Source organism: Ranitomeya variabilis, chromosome 3 (assembly GCF_051348905.1).
Source record: "Ranitomeya variabilis isolate aRanVar5 chromosome 3, aRanVar5.hap1, whole genome shotgun sequence".
Lineage (NCBI taxonomy): Eukaryota > Metazoa > Chordata > Amphibia > Anura > Dendrobatidae > Ranitomeya > Ranitomeya variabilis.
In genome coordinates, this window is record NC_135234.1 from 315,437,073 (window position 1) to 315,447,121 (window position 10,049).

Sequence of the window (10,049 nt, forward strand, 5' to 3'; positions counted from 1 at the left end):
CGCGACGTATGGCCATACGTCACGATCCGTCGGCAATACAAGTCTATGGGGAAAAAACGCATCCTGCGAGCACATTTGCAGGATGCGTTTTTTCCCAAAACTACGCATTGTGACGGATCTAAAAAGACGGAAGTGTGAAAGTAGCCTAACTTCCGTGGTAATGTGCAATTTAGGCCCTGCCTCATGATCGTTAAAGAGATTAACAGTAACCAGAGCACTACGAACCTCCTCCTACTGGCATCCAAGCATCCCTGTCGTTTCTTATGATTAGAAGGTGCTGCACGATAAGTACATGATGTCACATTGGCAATACCAGTCAGAAGAGGACCTTGGGATGTTGGTAGATGGGAGGAAGCTCACAGGGCTCATGTACGATGTATTCCAAAAGAGGGACAGGAAAATCTTTTCGATACTCTCTAGTACTGTCATTTAAATTAATTGGTACTGGACAGACTGAGGATTAAGGCTACGTTCACATTAGCGTCATGCGACGCTGCGTCGTCGACGCAACGCACGACGGATCGGAAACACACGCAAAAACGCACCATGTTTGACGCATGCGTCGAACGGATGCGTCGTAAAACGCAGCGTTTTTTGTGCGTTTTTGTTGCGTTTTTCAAAAAAACGCAGCGTTTTACGACGCATGCGTTGTCAAACAATGATGTATCTTTCCACACAATTTGTCTAGACAAACACCACCAATGAATAGAAGAGGGTGGGTCTAGTGTCTAGACAATAGATAATGCCACCAATGGGTAGATGAGGGTGGGTATTAATGTTAATTGTTTGTTTTGTTTGTCTTGCCTCTAGATGCTGCAGCAGAAGTGACAAACAATCCAACATTTTCTTTAGATATGGGGGATGTTTTTATCACTGTTTGCACTGTCTAGACACTGTCTAGACACTTTTTTGTTTAATTTTATGTAACGACGCATGCGTCGCACAACGCACGCACACGCACACACGCGACGCAAGTGCGTTGTCAATAGGTTTCAATGGGAAATTGTAACGCAATGACGACGCACGAGCGACGCAAGTGCGACGCATGCGTTTTTTTGACGCTAGAAAAATGCAACATATAGCGTCTCCGACGCCACCCAGGTGCGGTGAAACGACGCATGCGTCGTGCGTTTTACCGAAAACGCACGCCAACGCAACGCATGCGTCCCCAATGATAAAGATAGGGGCGCATGACGCATGCGTTGTCGTGCGTCGACGACGCAGCGTCGCATGACGCTAATGTGAACGTAGCCTAAGTCCTCTTGGCAAAACTAATTGAGATTTTATACAGTTTGATATGGGGTGTGTGGATGGACTCAAAGTGTAATGGTCGCCATTTTTTGTACAAATACTCATACACTTTAATACACAAAGAATCGGGCCACAGTGATGTTTGCTTTGTGTACTGCTTCTTCAGAATCGTGAATGATTGGAATTCCAATTCCTTACATCTGCGCAGTGTGTAATGCATATTCAGTATCCCTTTGCTACACAGCAGGCTTACAGCCTTTTGGGTCTAGTAATCATGATACCTGCCCGATACTGGCAGTAGTCCTTAAGCTACATTCATAACAAGTTTCCCTCCGATGGGATTGAATCATGTGTTCCTGCAAGAAATTCAGGTCTCACTTCAACAGTTCACAAAAGTGGGATTGAAGCCTGATGTGTTCTCCTCAGCATGGTATATATATATATGTGTGTGTGTGTGTGTGTGTGTGTGTGTGTGTGTGTGTGTGTGTGTGTGTGTGTGTGTGTATATATTTATATATATATATAGAGAGAGAGAAAAATTGGCACAGCATCCAGTGTTACCTCCAAGTGTGCAGCGCTTTCCTGGCCACTGAACCAGTGGTCCCCAAACATAGAATCAAAAAGATGGAAAACAGCACAAAAAATAACTAAAGAAAAAGTGAATTTGAATGGCGTGGCGACGTTTCGGATATACTATCCTTTCTCAAGTGTGTGTGTGTGTATGTATATATATATATATATATATATATATATATATATATATACACACATACACACACACACACACACGTACGTGTGTGTGTGTGTGTATATATATACATATATAGCATCGTGATTACTCGCCAATCCCGCCCCCTGCACAGTAGCTCCGCCCCACCACATCACCACATAATCCTGCCACCCACCACATTACCACACACAATCCCGCCCCCCCACAAATCCCACCCCCCACCACATTACTACACATAATCCCGCCCACCCACCACATCACCACACATAATCCCGCCCACCACACATAATCCCACCCACCCCATCACCACACATAATCCCGCCTACCCACCCCATCACCACACATAATCCCGCCTACCCACCCCATCACCACACATAATCCCGCCCACCCACCCCATCACCACACATAATCCCGCCCACCCACCCCATCACCACACATAATCCCGCCCACCCACCCCATCACCACACACAATCCCGCCCACCCACCCCATCACCACACACAATCCCGCCCACCCACCCCATCACCACACACAATCCCGCCCACCCACCCCATCACCACACACAATCCCGCCCACCCACCCCATCACCACACACAATCCCGCCCACCCACCCCATCACCACACACAATCCCGCCCACCCACCCCATCACCACACACAATCCCGCCCACCCACCCCATCACCACACACAATCCCGCCCACCCACCCCATCACCACACATAATCCCGCCCACCCCATCACCACACATAATCCCGCCCACCCACCCCATCACCACACATAATCCCGCCCACCCACCCCATCACCACACATAATCCCGCCCACCCACCCCATCACCACACATAATCCCGCCCACCCACCCCATCACCACACATAATCCCGCCCACCCACCCCATCACCACACATAATCCCACCCACCCCATCACCACACATAATGTGACCTCCACGTGCCTGTATGACCTCCCTACACCTGGGCATGCTCCTGAAGAGACGACTGATGTCTCCTGAGGGATCTCCTTCAAGACCTGGTTTAAAACATCAATGAACCCTTGGCCAGTCTATGGTGCAACGTGACATTGGTGGATGGTATGAGATGTGGTCTCCCAGATGTGTTCGATTAGATTCCGGTTTGGGGAATGGGCAGGCCAGTCCATAGCATCAATGCCTTGATCATACAGGAACTGCTGTCACACTTCAGCCACATGAGGTCTACCATTGTCATGCATCAGAAGGAACCCAGGGCCCACTGCACCTGCATATGGTATCACAATGGGTCTGAGCATCTCATCCCGGTACCTAATGGCAGTCAGGATACCTTAGGTTAACACACGGATGGCTGTGCGGCCCTCCAAAGAAATGCCACCCCACACCATTACTGACCCACTGCCAAACCGGTCATGTTGAAGGATGTTGCAGGCAGCAGATCGCTCTCCACGGCGTCTCCAGACTGTCACGTCTGTCACATGTGCTCGGTGTGAACCTGCTTTCATCTGTGAAGAGCACAGGGCGCCAGTGGCGAATTTGCCAATCCTGGTGTTCTGTGGCAAATGCCAAGCGTCCTGCACGGTGTTGGGCTGTGAGCACAACCCCCATCTGTGGACGTTGGGCACTCAGACCATCCTGATGGAGTCGGTTTCTAACCGTTTTTGTGCAGACACATGCACATTTGTGGCATGCTGGAGGTCATTTTGCAGGGCTCTGGCAGTGCTCCTCATGTTCCTCCTTGCACAAAGGCTGAAGTAGCGGTCCTGCTGCTGGATTGTTGCCCTCCTACGGCCCCCTCCACATCTCCTGGTGTACTGGCCTGTCACCTGGTTGCACCTCCATCCTCTGGACACTACGCTGACACACAGCAAACCTTCTTGCCACAGCTCGCAATGATGTGCCATCCTGGATGAGCTGCACTACCTGAGCCACTTGCGTGGGTTGTAGAGTCCATCTCATGCCACCACGAGTGTGAAAGCACAACCAACACTTGATTTACTTGGAGTTATATTCTGTTGTTTACGTGGTCCCTTTATTTTTTTGAGCAGTGTATATATGTATATGTATGTATGTATGCGTGTGTGTATATATATATATATACTTTTTTTTTTTCAGGCTTATACTGGAGTCATTCCCAGGGGTCGGGAGGGGGAGCGGCAGCTGTCTAATCATACTCACCTGCTCCTGGCGAGGTCCCTGCGCGTCTCTGGTTCTCCGGGTGCCAGCAGCTTCTTCCTGTATTGAGCGGTCACGTGGTACCGCTCATTAACCGCTCATTACAGTAATGAATATGGACGCGACTCCACTCCCATAGGGGTGGAGCCGCATATTCATTACTGTTATGAGCGGTATCAGTGACCACTCAACGCTGGAAGAAGCTGTCAGCGCCCGGAGAACCAGGGATGTGCAGGGACCGTTCCAGGAGCAGGTGAGTATAACTGATGCATTGCGCGATATTCACCTTTCCCCGCTCCACCGCCGTGCGCCGGTCTGTCTTCCGCATCCTCTGCTGTGACGTCCAGTCAGAGGGCGCGATGACGTGGTTAGTGCGCGCCCTCTGCCTGAACAGTCGGTGCAGAGGACGCGGAAGACGGAGCGGTGGAAAGGTGACTATAGCAAGTGCCTGGGGCCTGCGCGACGAGAGGCGAGTGTTATATATATATATATATATATATATATATATATATATATATATATATATATATATATATATATATATATATACATACATACATACATACATACATACATACATACATATATATATATATATATATATATATATATATATATATATATATATATATATATATATATATATATAATTTTTTTTTTTTATTTATTTATTTTTTTTTTAAATCACAGCATATTTGGCAAATGTTTCTATGGAGCATCTTACGAGGCCATAATCAACATTTGTGGAGCATTATACAGGGCAAATGTGTCTATGGAGCATCTTATGGGGCCGCAATCAGCATTTGTGGAGATTATATGGGGCAAATGTCTGTATGGAGTATCTTATGGGGGTCATAATCAACATTTGTGTAGCATTATATGAGGCATATTTTAATATGGAGCATCTTATGGGGCCCATCATGAACAGTATGGAGCATTATATGGGACTCCTGATTCAATATGGATATTTAAAAACTTATCCTACTGATGTCTCAATTAATTTTACTTTTATTGGTATCTATTTTTATTTTTGACATTTACTGGTAGCTGCTGCATTTTCCACCCTAGGCTTATACTCGAGTCATTTAAGTTATCCCAGTTTTTTGTGGCAAAATTGGGGGTCTCGGCTTATATGCGGGTCGGCTTATACTCGAGTATATATACGGTACATATACAAACACTGGAAAATAATTATGTTACTTGTGTAGGCCTGTAGTTTTTATTGTAGGTAAACTTCAACTGTGAGACAGACTCTTAAAAGAAAATCACAATGAATGATTTTTACATAATTTGCATGAAATAAGTATTTGATACGATACAAAAACGTTTCATGTAGTTCTTGACCAAATTTTCTTGCTGCAGCTGGATGATTTACATTTTAAATTTTAAATCATTAAAATTTTGCGATACAAGACCTTGTCCTTCCTCACTTTAATACGCTGCAGTTATCCTGTCCCCTCTGCAGAAAATCACCCCCAAAGTATGATGTGTTCCCCCACCATGCTTAACAGTTGGGCCGGTATTTTTGGGGTTGTACTCATCCTTCTTCCTCCAAATACAGTGAGTGGAGTTGATACCAAAAAGTTCTATTTTGTTGTCATCTGACCACATGACCTTCTCCCATGCCACCTCTGGATCATCCAGATGGTCATTGGTGAACTAACAGGCCTTCACATGTGCTGGCATGAGCTGCGCGACCTTGCGTGACCTGCAGGTTTTTAAAGGGAACTGGTCACCCCCAAAATCAAAGGTGAGCTAAGCCCACCGGCATCAGGGGCTTATCTACAGCATTCTGTAATGCTGTAGATAAGCCCCCGATGTATCCTGAAAGATGAGAAAAAGAGGTTAGATTATACTTACCCAGGGGCGGTCCCGGTTCTGTTCTGGTCCGATGGGCGTTGCGGTCCGGTCCGGCGCCTCCCATCTTCTTATGATGACGTCCTCTTCTTGTCTTCACTCTGCGGCTCCAGCACAGGTGTACTTTGCCCTGTTGAGGGCAGAGCAAAGTACTGCAGTGCACAGGCGCCGGGCCTCTCTGACATCAAACGCAGTGGATTTTTCCGCAGCGTTTTTGCTACCAAGAGATACAGAACCCTTGCAGAAATTTCTGCAAGCAAATACTCAACGTGCACACATAGCCTTACCCCACAAGGCGAGATCTCGCATGGAGCAACAGATCGAGGAAGATTGACAGTCTTCTTGTGTTTCTTCCATTTTCTAATAATTGTTCCAACAGTTGCTGCCTTCTCACCAAGCTGCTTGCCTTTTGTTCTGTAGCCTATCCCAGCCTTGTACAGGGCTACAAATTTGTCCCTGGTGTCCTTACACAGCTCTTTGGTCTTGGCCATGCTGGAGAGGTTGAAGTGTAGTTGAGTGTGTGGACAGGTGTCTTTTATACAGGTAACAAGTTCAAACAGATGCAATTAATACAGGTAATGAGTGCAGAGTAGGAGGGCTTCTTAAAGAAAAACAAAGAGGTCTGTGAGAGCCAGAATTCTTTCTGATTGGTAGGTGATCAAATACTTATTTCATGTAGTAAAATGCAATTTAATTATTTAAAAATTATACAATGTGATTTTCTAGTTTTATTAGATTGTCTTTCACAATTAAAGTCTATCTACGATAAAAATTACAGACCTCTCAATTCTTTGTAGGTGGGAAAACTTGCAAAATCGGCAGTGTATCAAATATTTATCTTCCACACTGTTTTTGCGAAGTTTGGTTAAGGGCTGGGAATATTTCCCAGAGAGCAATTAAAAGGGTGTCTCTATAGATCTAACTGCCACTTAGTTTTGCTGCTAAAGATTGTTTTAGGACATTTTGTAATCTCAATATCTCTGTCCTTCCCTTAGTGCTGGGCTGAATAGTGACTTTAGACGTGACACTGGTCATCCAATCAAACATTCATACGGCTGCTATATTGCAGTCTATTGGAGGTGAATGTGGTGCATTGTGACCTGCAGTGCACCGCAGCTGCGACATGCAGGTAGCAAAATGTCAGAAATAGCTGGATTTTTTCCGATTTGCTTGTTACAGTTGTGGTACCTTGTAGGTCACAATGTAGCAGTGGCATGGAGGGATCTTGTCGCAGACAGTTGAATTGCAGCTCCAGCTTTGAGCAGTAAAATTGTGTCTGACCAATCGCAAGACTCCAACATAGCTGTGTATAATATGAACTAGTGGAAATTGTCCAAAGGTTTAACTTCTTAATATCATGTGTAGTGAGTATTGTATTGGAGTTCAACTTTTGGAGAAATGTAAACCCTACACTCGTAAGTATGATAAAATCGTTTTTTTACCGTATCCTTGCTGAATATAGCCAACAGTTGGTCTTTTTTTTTTTTTACTTTCTATTCAAGAAAGTGAACCATGGTCTTGATATTGGCCACAGTCTTCTGATTTAATGCAGTGCACGTGGGGCTTGTACTACTGTTAACAAATAAATGTTTGGTTTTGGTATGAAATTAGTATACATATATTGTGTAGCCTGCAGATGTCACTGTTTCTGCTGCTGTCTGTGCTGATCTTGCTGCTTTGTCAAGTACTGTACTTTGCATGCACATTAGTTTGAATAGTGACACCTGCTGGGTACCTACAGATCTTACACAATTCTAAATTATGACGTTCATTTATAATGAAACCTTTTAGAACGTGAAATAACATTGTGACAGAGTTTAAAGTATTTAGTTATTCCATAACAAAGATGTGTAAATTGCAGTTATTCTCATTGGGTATATTAGGCAGCTCTTGTATCTGTGCCAAATCATCAGTAATTGCTTATTTAGATCTGTGGTGCACTGTTCACACCTACTTGCTTTGATTTATGTCCTTCCTACCACCTTATTATTACTGTTGTTTTTTTTGGCAAATCTAACCATCCTACTCTAATTTCCTGGGCTCATGTAGTCAGTGGATTCGCCCTAATTGCTCAGCTAGTACTTCATGCTGTACAGGTTATATGCTCGGGTTTTGCTGGTCATTATCACGTGAGCATGACTGGTAGCTAACTGGGATCAGCCTTTTTGTGTTTTGCTCCTTTGATTCCCGTGGTCATATTTGTGCTAATGCTTCATGCTGCTGTATACCATGCACACACCCTGCACAATGAGTCATGTCTGTGTGCTTTCTGTAATCGTGTCCTGACTTTTGTCCTGCTACCGTGGATTGTTATTGACGGTTTTTTATCTTTTTAAATCCACAGCTGAGACCATTCCCCTCTACTGAAGCCAGAAGAAAACGCCGTGTGATCCTCTTCTGAGCCTGTACCACCTACATCATGAGTGCCCTCCTTCTCTCCTCCCTGAGCTCTGGAACCTCCTCCCTCCAGTACTCCTCTAAGAAGAAATTTGTGCTTTTTTGTTAATTTTTTTTCTTGTTTTACTTTCTTCACAAAACCAGCAAAAATTGTACATAAGAAATTTTTTTAAGTGTTTCAAAATGTAAAAAATAAAATTAAAAAAACTGAGTAATGGGGCGTATGTGAGGGGGAGGTAGGGAATGTAGCAAGGGTGTAAGTCTGATCTTATTCCCTTCTGATAGGAGTTGCCTGCAGTGCACTGGCACCTCTGTCATGGAGATGGTTGCACAGTCCAGTCTCTTTCCCTCACATACCTCCAATCCTACACCACCACCCTGTGTCCCCCATCTGCCGGCTGCACTGAAATTGCGTATGTTAAAAGCCCTAACACCACCCTCGGCGGTTAAAACTATTTATTGTAAATAAGGATTTCTCATAAATTGTGTATTGTCCAAAACCATCCTTGTGTTTTTCATCTGAATGTGTGTGGATGCGTGTCCTGGAGTCTGTATACCGATATGTGAGGAGTGTGTTGATCCAATGTGACTGCGATCAGGCCTCGGTTCCCAGTAGCTCCTTTGTGCTTCCCGCTTTCATTAGCACTTGTTTCAGTATTACTTCCTACAAAGTCTTAACCAGCTTTCTCCCTCTCCTAATATCTCTCCCCTTTCCTCATGTCTTTTTCTTTTATCTTTGAAATCCAAGGGAAAAGAAAGCGGTCACTGGGAAGCACTGTGAGGGCCGCGATTTAAAAATGAAGGCAAAAGGTCCACCGCAGCTCCAGCCGTTAACCTTCTAGGAGGATACAAAATGCAGTAGAAAATAATAACAGTCCTAGGAGCGCTGGAAATGAGACCAAGACAAGAATTTTAGTGTTTAACCACGACGCGTTTCAACAGTTAAACTGTCTTCATCAGGTGGAAGTTTAAGGGAGAACAGGAAGGGGTATTTAAACAAATAGCAACCAATGAAATTCGGAATCAGCAGGTCACATAAGAACAAGTCACATGATAAAATAAGGTCACATGATAAAAACACAATAGGAACAAAACTGTATATATAAAAAAGGATTAAATAAAGCCCCTAGACCTGATTAAAATATAAAACATAAGACAAGATAAGAAACAGGAACTAAAATAACATGATAAAATACCACAATAAAAAACTACATAAAACAGAGATCACCTGTTAACCCTTTCAATGGTAAGATTTAACCCCTCAGGCGCCAGAGTCCCCGACATAAAACATCCAAAAACTTTCCCCATTAATGAGGCTCCCATACCGATCAGATACATTCTGGTATAAAATCTATAATAGTTTGAGACTCAAAAAATTTGTTGGTGCTTGGTTAAAAAATGCTTTGATACGTTGTGTAACCTTAAAACCATTCCTAATATTCAGTCTTGCATGCATGGTCTGTATAGTGTGTCCAACGTATTGGAGCCCACATCCGCATTCTATTAGATATACTACAAATGAGGATTGACAGTTAACATGATAGTTGATTTTGTAATTAATAGTAGTATTAGATGTGAATTCTTTAACACCATTTCTGATAGAATTACAACACAGACATTTTGCAGATCTGCAAGCAAAACAGCCAGGATTTTTTGTTAAC

The 10,049-nt window shown here is 44.0% G+C and overlaps 1 protein-coding gene across 4 annotated transcripts in view; it reads left to right on the plus strand.

The window, feature by feature from the left end:
• The window catches only part of AHDC1 (AT-hook DNA binding motif containing 1), a 137,455-nt gene extending 128,553 nt beyond the window's left edge, over positions 1-8,902 (plus strand). For 3 of the 4 annotated variants that reach the window (XR_013223844.1, XR_013223846.1, XR_013223845.1), the window contains one exon: positions 8,336-8,901. The gene's annotated coding sequence lies outside the window, so the exon portion shown is untranslated. Of the gene's footprint in view, positions 1-8,335 lie in introns of all 4 variants that reach the window. The other variant, XM_077295667.1, reaches the window with a different exon arrangement.
• Positions 8,903-10,049: the final 1,147 nt, after the last annotated feature.